The 7,812-nt window shown below is 39.7% G+C and overlaps 1 protein-coding gene and 1 pseudogene across 1 annotated transcript in view; one reads left to right on the forward strand and one right to left on the reverse strand.

The window, feature by feature from the left end:
• The window catches only part of LOC139552133 (zinc finger protein 420-like), a 16,844-nt pseudogene extending 10,414 nt beyond the window's left edge, over nt 1-6,430 (forward strand).
• LOC139547938 (zinc finger protein 271-like) overlaps nt 1-7,812 on the reverse strand; it is a 189,346-nt gene that overhangs the window by 92,352 nt on the left and 89,182 nt on the right. The window lies entirely within an intron of this gene.

Below are 7,812 nucleotides of genomic sequence, written 5' to 3' on the forward strand. Positions count from 1 at the left end.
GTTAACATTAACGAGCTAATGTGAGGAGGCTATATACAGGGGGTACCAGTACAGAGTCAATGTGGAGACAATATACAGGGGGTAACGGTTCAGAGTCAATGTGGAGGCTATATACAGGGGGTACCGGTACAGAGTCAGTGGAGACTATATACAGGGGGTACCGGTACAGAGTCAATGTGGAGGCTATATACAGGGGGTACCAGTACAGAGTTAATGTGGAGGCTATATACAGGGGGTACCAGTACAGAGTTAATGTGGAGGCTATATACATGGGGTACCAGTACAGAGTCAATGTGGAGACTATATACAGGGGGTACCGGTACCTAGTCAATGTGAGGAGGCTATATACAGGGGGTACCGGTACCTAGTCAATGTGTGGAGGCTATATACAGGGGGTACTGGTACAGAGTCAATGTGGAGGCTATATACAGGGGGTACAAGTACAGAGTCAATGTGGAGGCTATATACAGGGGGTACCAGTACAGAGTCAATGTGGAGGCTATATACAGGGGGTACCGGTACCTAGTCAATGTGTGGAGGCTATATACAGGGGGTACCGGTACAGAGTCAAAGTGAGGAGGCTATAAACAGGGGGTACCAGTACAGAGTCAATGTGAGGAGGCTATATACAGGGGGTACCGGTACCTAGTCAATGTGTGGAGGCTATATACAGGGGGTAGTGGTACAGAGTCAATGTGGAGGCTATATACAGGGGGTACAAGTACAGACTCAATGTGGAGGCTACATACAGGGGGTACCGGTACCTAGTCAATGTGAGGAAGCTATATACAGGGGGTACCGGTACCTAGTCAATGTGTGGAGGCTATATACAGGGGGTACGGGTACAGAGTCAATGTGCAGGGGTACAGGTTAGTCCAGGTAATTTGTGCATGTAGGTCGGGGTAAAGTGACTATGCATAGATAATTAACAGCGAGTAGCAGCCGTGTAAAAACAAAGTACCTGATCTTAATTTCGATTCTCATAACAAAGGGTTTGTATACTTATGTAAATAAGGTGGTTTTATTTATTTATTTTTGACCCATTTGCAAACATTTCTAAAAACCTGTTTTTGTCATTATGGGGTATTGTGTGAAGATAGATGAGGAACAATTTAATTTAATATATTTTTGAATAAGGCTGTAAAGTCACAAAATGTTGAAATGATTGGTCCTGTTTGTGTGGGTCAAAACAGAAACACCCTGGTGATTGGTTGACAATATAGCCTCCCCAATGCAGCCAACGGCTGTAAGTTACAGCTGGTTAGGAGTCGACTGTTTGCAGTCGACTTTATGATCTTTGATGTTGTTTTTGTAAAGTTCATGTAGTCGCAAGTCAGACACTTTTTATCCCCAAAATGCATCACACTTTGAAAGACGGTGACTTGACAACAGTGATCCGCTCGTACAAGCCCATTGCCATAACATGTGCAAATACCTGTCCAGGCATTGTCAGCTCTGTCAGGTGTCAGCAACGTCTGAGCAGAGGAACACGGCCAAAGACTGCAGGTGGGGCCATTTAAAGAGATAGCCCCACCCTTGCAACTGACATTATATTGTCAAGATTGGAGTTCATTCTTAACTAGGTCTTAATTTTGTTTAACATGTTATTCATTAAAGCAGACGCAGATCTACTTACATTAGTGTGTGCATACATTTTCATACTGGTCCCCCGCGGGTATCAAACCAACAACCCTGGCGTTGCAAGCGCCATGCTTTACCTACTGAGCTACACGGAACTATTCTACCATTATATATTCATAATGTACATATTCACATGTAGCTATAGGTCTGCATAGACGAAAGTATTGGCTGTAAGAAGTCAGACAAAACATATTTGCTCATCTTTAAATTAATAAACAATGTAGTGAATATTTTTCTAAACTGCGTTACCCATTCCAGTCAGCTGACTGCGATATGCGTCTTCAGCTGGTGACGTCATATCTAGTGGACCACACGACACCGGAAGCTGTTTCAACAACACGGATACTGAATCATTCAACCACCTCCGTAGCCTGGTAGCCAACATACAACCGAAAACATTGAAGCTCTTTGGACCATTTTTGTGTATATTGATCTCGATGTTTTTAACACAATCCTCTTTACGTATCTGCTGTTTAACTTCAAGTAATTTGCTTGTTAAATGTACAAATGTGTTGATTATACTGAGTCTAGCACTAAGCTTATCGCTAATGCTAGCTAGCCCGACCATGAGGTCACTAAGCTACTCTCCTCCTTCTAAAGAAGACGTGGTCTGCTGGACGGAGAAAGACGCCCTGGGGCTGAACATTGTCATGAAAGAAGAGGAGGGGGATATTACAGTAAAAGGAGAGGAAGAAGCTTTCAGAATGTAAAAGAGGAGGAAGAGGAGGCTATCAGTATCACATTGGAAGAAGAGGATGTTACAGTGAAAGAAGAGAGAGAACGTTTTAGAGTGGGAGAAGGGATAGACGCTTTCAGAATGAAAAAGGAGGAAGAGGAGAAGGAACATTTTAGAGTGAAAGATGAAGAGGGGATAGAGGTTGTCACAGTGGAAGAAGAGGAGGTAGAAGCTTTCAGAATTAAAAAGGAAGAAGAGGAGGGTGTTATAGTGAAAGAAGAGAAAGAACATTTTAGAGTGAAAGAGGAAGAGGGGATAGAGGCTGTCACAGTGGAAGAAGAGGAGGTAGACGCTTTCAGAATGAAAAAGGAGGAAGAAGAGGATGTTACAGTGAAAGAAGAGGAAGAACCTTTTAGAGTGAAGGAGGAAGAGGGGGTAGAGGCTGTCACATTGGAAGAAGAGGAGGTAGAAGCTTTCAGAACGAAAAAGGAGGAAGAGGAGGCTATCACCTCGAAAGAAGAGGAGGATGTAACATTGAACAAAGAAGAGGAGGATGTTTTGGGAGAGGAAGAGGAGACTGAAGATCTGATTAACACCAGTGAGTACTGTCTTAAAAACACAGCCAGAAACTCTGCAGTTGTTGAACTAATGTGTGGTGTTAAAGCCAAAGGGGCATTGCACTGAAATGTGCTCCTCACCAGAACCCCAAATATAAAGTTGTAAACCTCCATTGTGTGTAAACAATGCAAATGTAAACAAACACTGTATTTGACTCAAAACGTGTTTAAAACGATCATTTTGATCTCATGGTCGGTCCTTGCATCCACAGCTCTGTCTATGAATTAGAGTTGTTCCATTCCTTCAAGCCCTCCGCTACTCTCCCCTATCTGTTCATTAGGACAGTGGAGACTGAATTAGAGTTGTTCCATTCCTTCAAGCCCTCAGCTACTCTCCCCTATCTGTTCATGAGGACAGTGGAGACTGAATTAGAGTTGTTCCATTCCTTCAAGCCCTCCGCTACTCTCCCCTATCTGTTCATTAGGACAGTGGAGACTGAATTAGAGTTGTTCCATTCCTTCAAGCCCTCAGCTACTCTCCCCTATCTGTTCATTAGGACAGTGGAGACTGAATTAGAGTTGTTCCATTCCTTCAAGCCCTCCGCTACTCTCCCCTATCTGTTCATTAGGACAGTGGAGACTGAATTAGAGTTGTTCCATTTCTTCAAACCCTCCCCTACTCTCCCCTATCTGTTCATTAGGACAGTGGAGATATACAACGTTTAAGTACCAATAAGGGGTATAATATTTATGGCTCTACCTTTCTCACTCATTATATAATTATATTCATAAAAAAATACAAGTGTTATACATCGGTTTAAAGATTAACTTCTTGTTAATCCAGCCACTTTGTCAGATTTCAAAAAGGTTTTTCGGCGAAAACCATCCGATTATCTGAGGACAGCGCCTCGCTTATCAAAGCATGAAAACATTTTCCAACCAAAAAGATGCATCACGAAAGTCAGAAATAGCAATGAAATAAATCGCTTACCTTTGAAGATCTTCATCTTTTTGCAATCCCAAAGGTCTCATTTACATGGTCGTTTTGTTTGATAAAATTCTTCTTTATATCCCAAAAATGTCTGTTTATTTGGCGCGTTTGATTCAGAAGGTCTCAGTTACACAATGAATGGTCGTTTTGTTCGATAAAGTCCTTCTTTCTTTTGATTCAGAAATACACCGGTTCCAACTCGCCCAACCTGCCTACAAAGGATCTAATAAGTTACCTGTAAACTTGGTCCAAACATTTCAAACAATGTTTCTAATCCAACCTCAGGTACCCTAAAATGTAAATAATCAATCAAATTTAAGACGGAATAAACTGTTTCCAATACCGGAGAAAAACTAAACGGAGTGCGCTCTCATTCACGCGCACCAAAAGACTAGAGTCCACCTGAGTGACACTTAGAAAGAATACGACTACTTCTTCATTTTTCAAAAAGACAACATCGAACAACTGCTAAAGACTGTTGACATCTAGTGGATGTCAAGCCATAGGAACTGCAATCTGGGTCCTAATAATTCGGCTTCCCCATAGAAAAGCATTGACCTCAAAAAAAAGATTTCCTGGATGGATTGTCCTCTGGGTTTCACCTGCCAAGTCAGTTCTGTTATACTCACAGACATTATTTTAACAGTTTTAGAAACTTTTCTACCCAATACTACCTATGCATGTGCATATCCTAGCTTCTGGGCCTGAGTAACAGGCAGTTTACTTTGGGCACCTCAGTCATCTAAACTTCCCAATACTGCCCCCTGTCCCTAAGAAGTTTTAACCTGTCAGGAGAAGTAGCGGAGCAGGCCCTATTGTCGGGAGACGGCAAGGGGGGGAAACCATTCAATAAAATGACATGCCCTCCTAAAAGTAGGTAACGTCAGTCCTGTAGGTGAAATTAAGATTGTAACAATGACAGTCCATTATACTTGTTCTCCCCACTGTATATATGTCATTATTTAGACTTATTGAGGGAAAATCAAGACCTGAAGGGGGGCATGAATAAAAAAATGGCAGAGTAATACTTTAAAATCATGATGTGATTGGGGGACTAAACCTGATAGTATAACAATAGTAGTAATAATAATAATGATGTATTTTATACAACACTTTTCATCACAAAGACAATCTCAGACTGTAAAAACTAACAAAACACATGTAGAGATCTGGCAGGTCTTGGTGATGGTATTCCACAGCTTCAGATGATAAGGTGTTGTTCAGCCAGGCAGTTCAGAAAGGCTGGGCAGTAGTTTAAAAGGAGGGAGCAGCGATGTCACAGAGGGAGCAGCGTCAGTCAGTTACTCAGACTGGAGCTCTTCACCAGGCTCCTCCTCTAACATGGAGCCAGTTTTATCATGTAGACGTTGATTCAGTTCTCTATTAAGTATTTAACTAAATAATCTGTTTGTCTTTGGCAGGAGAGGGACCAGACTCTCACTCTGACAGCGGAAAGAGTCCTTCAGGGGGACCAGACCCAGTGACACCCAAACCAGCGAGACAACACCACTGCTCCCATTGTGAAAAGAGATTTTCCCTATCATGGGCCCTAAAACGGCATGAGAGGACACACACAGGAGAAAGGCCTTTCCAATGTTCCCAGTGTAGAAAGAGTTTTACTTTGTTAGGAAACCTGAGGGAGCATAAGAGAATACACTCTGGAGAGAAACCGTACAACTGTTCCCATTGTGGAAAGTGTTTCGCCTGGTCAGGGAGCCTAAAGCAGCATGAGAGGATACACACAGGGGAAAAGCCTTTCCAATGTTCCCAGTGTGGAAAGCGTTTTACCCGCTTAAGGAGTCTGGAGGAGCATGAGAGGATACACACAGGGGAAAAGCCTTTCCAATGTTCCCAGTGTGGAAAGCGGTTTACCCAGTTAGGGACCCTAAAAGAGCATGAGACAACACACGCACAAGAAAAGCTCTACCAATGCTACCAGTGTGGAAAGAGTTTTATCAATTTAAAACATCTGAATAAGCACGCAAGAATACATACACAGAAGGAGAAGACTTACCACTGCTCTCAGTGTGGAAAGACATTTTCCCAGTCAGAGGACCTGAAATCACATGAGAGAATAGAGAGGCTGTGTTCTGACTTATGTTTTTGACCTGAGAATTTAGGTTTTTGTTCATGCCAAATGAAATCATATAGTTTATATGAAATCATTAACAAACTAGACCTACTTTTGTTTTAGTTTCCATCTGGAGATGATAAATACCGTACAATGTGTTTGATTATGAACGTTAATCCATTGCATACAAGTATAAACCCTCTAGTATTGTTCATTATATATTTGGGATATTGCTAAATGTTAATTACTTTATAGATTAATGGAGTTTTGGATTTCTTGATTCTAACCTTAAACCTCTTGAATTTGATTTGATCTGGCTTTTCGCTAAATGAATTTGAATACATGATTTAGATATTGAATAGATTAATAGAATGTGCATTTCTTGAATTTAGTCGTTTTTGTTTCATTGAGTTAATTTGTGTATTAGTCGTCAAGCTAAAGGACTATGAAAATGTGATGCTGTTTTTATAATAAAGTTGTTGACATGAAAAACATGAATGTTCCCATCAATGTTATTCCACTATGTAGAAGCAGTATAGAGCTAGTTGTTTATTTTGATATTATCTGTTGACTGAATGAATCAGAATTTGCATTGAATACAGATGTGTAGTAGATGTGAAGTTTATTTTAAATTCTCACTAATCGATCAGCAAAAACGTGTCTTTGTCAGTCTCAATATAATATTAAACTAGCAAGAAGTAGAATAAGGCTCCATGGTAGCTAATACATTATAATATAATAAGGCATCATGGTAGCTAATACATTATAATATAATAAGGCTCCATGGTAGCTAATACATTATAATAGAATAAGGCTCCATGGTAGCTAATACATTATAATAGAATAAGGCTCCATGGTAGCTAATACATTATAATAGAATAAGGCTCCATGGTAGCTAATACATTATAATAGAATAAGGCTCCATGGTAGCTAATACATTATAATAGAATAAGGCTCCATGGTAGCTAATACATTATAATAGAATAAGGCTCCATGGTAGCTAATACATTATAATAGAATAAGGCTCCATGGTAGCTAATACATTAGAATAGAATAAGGCTTCATGGTAGCTAATACATTATAATATAATAAGGCTCCATGGTAGCTAATACATTATAATAGAATAAGGCTCCATGGTAGCTAATACATTATAATAGAATAAGGCTCCATGGTAGCTAATACATTAGAATAGAATAAGGCTTCATGGTAGCTAATACATTATAATAGAATAAGGCTCCATGGTAGCTAATACATTAGAATAGAATAAGGCTTCATGGTAGCTAATACATTATAATAGAATAAGGCTCCATGGTAGCTAATACATTATAATAGAATAAGGCTCCATGGTAGCTGATACATTATAATAGAATAAGGCTCCATGGTAGCTAATACATTATAATAGAATAAGGCTCCATGGTAGCTAATACATTATAATAGAATAAGGCTCCATGGTAGCTGATACATTATAATAGAATAAGGCTCCATGGTAGCTAATACATTATAATAGAATAAGGCTCCATGGTAGCTAATACATTATAGTAGAATAAGGCTCCATTGTAGCTAATACATTATAATAGAATAAGGCTCCATGGTAGCTAATACATTATAATAGAATAAGGCTCCATGGTAGCTAATACATTATAATAGAATAAGGCTCCATTGTAGCTAATACATTATAATAGAATAAGGCACCATGGTAGCTAATACATTAGAGTAGAGCAGCTGACTCACTAGTCTATTTCTCTATTAGGTCTAATACATGTATCCTATACTGACTAGTCTATTTATCCATTAGGTCTAGTACATGTATCCTATACTGACTAGTCTATTTACCCATTAGGTCTAGTACATGTATCCTATACTGACTAGTCTATTT

This window comes from Salvelinus alpinus, chromosome 2 (genome assembly GCF_045679555.1).
Source record: "Salvelinus alpinus chromosome 2, SLU_Salpinus.1, whole genome shotgun sequence".
NCBI lineage: Eukaryota > Metazoa > Chordata > Actinopteri > Salmoniformes > Salmonidae > Salvelinus > Salvelinus alpinus.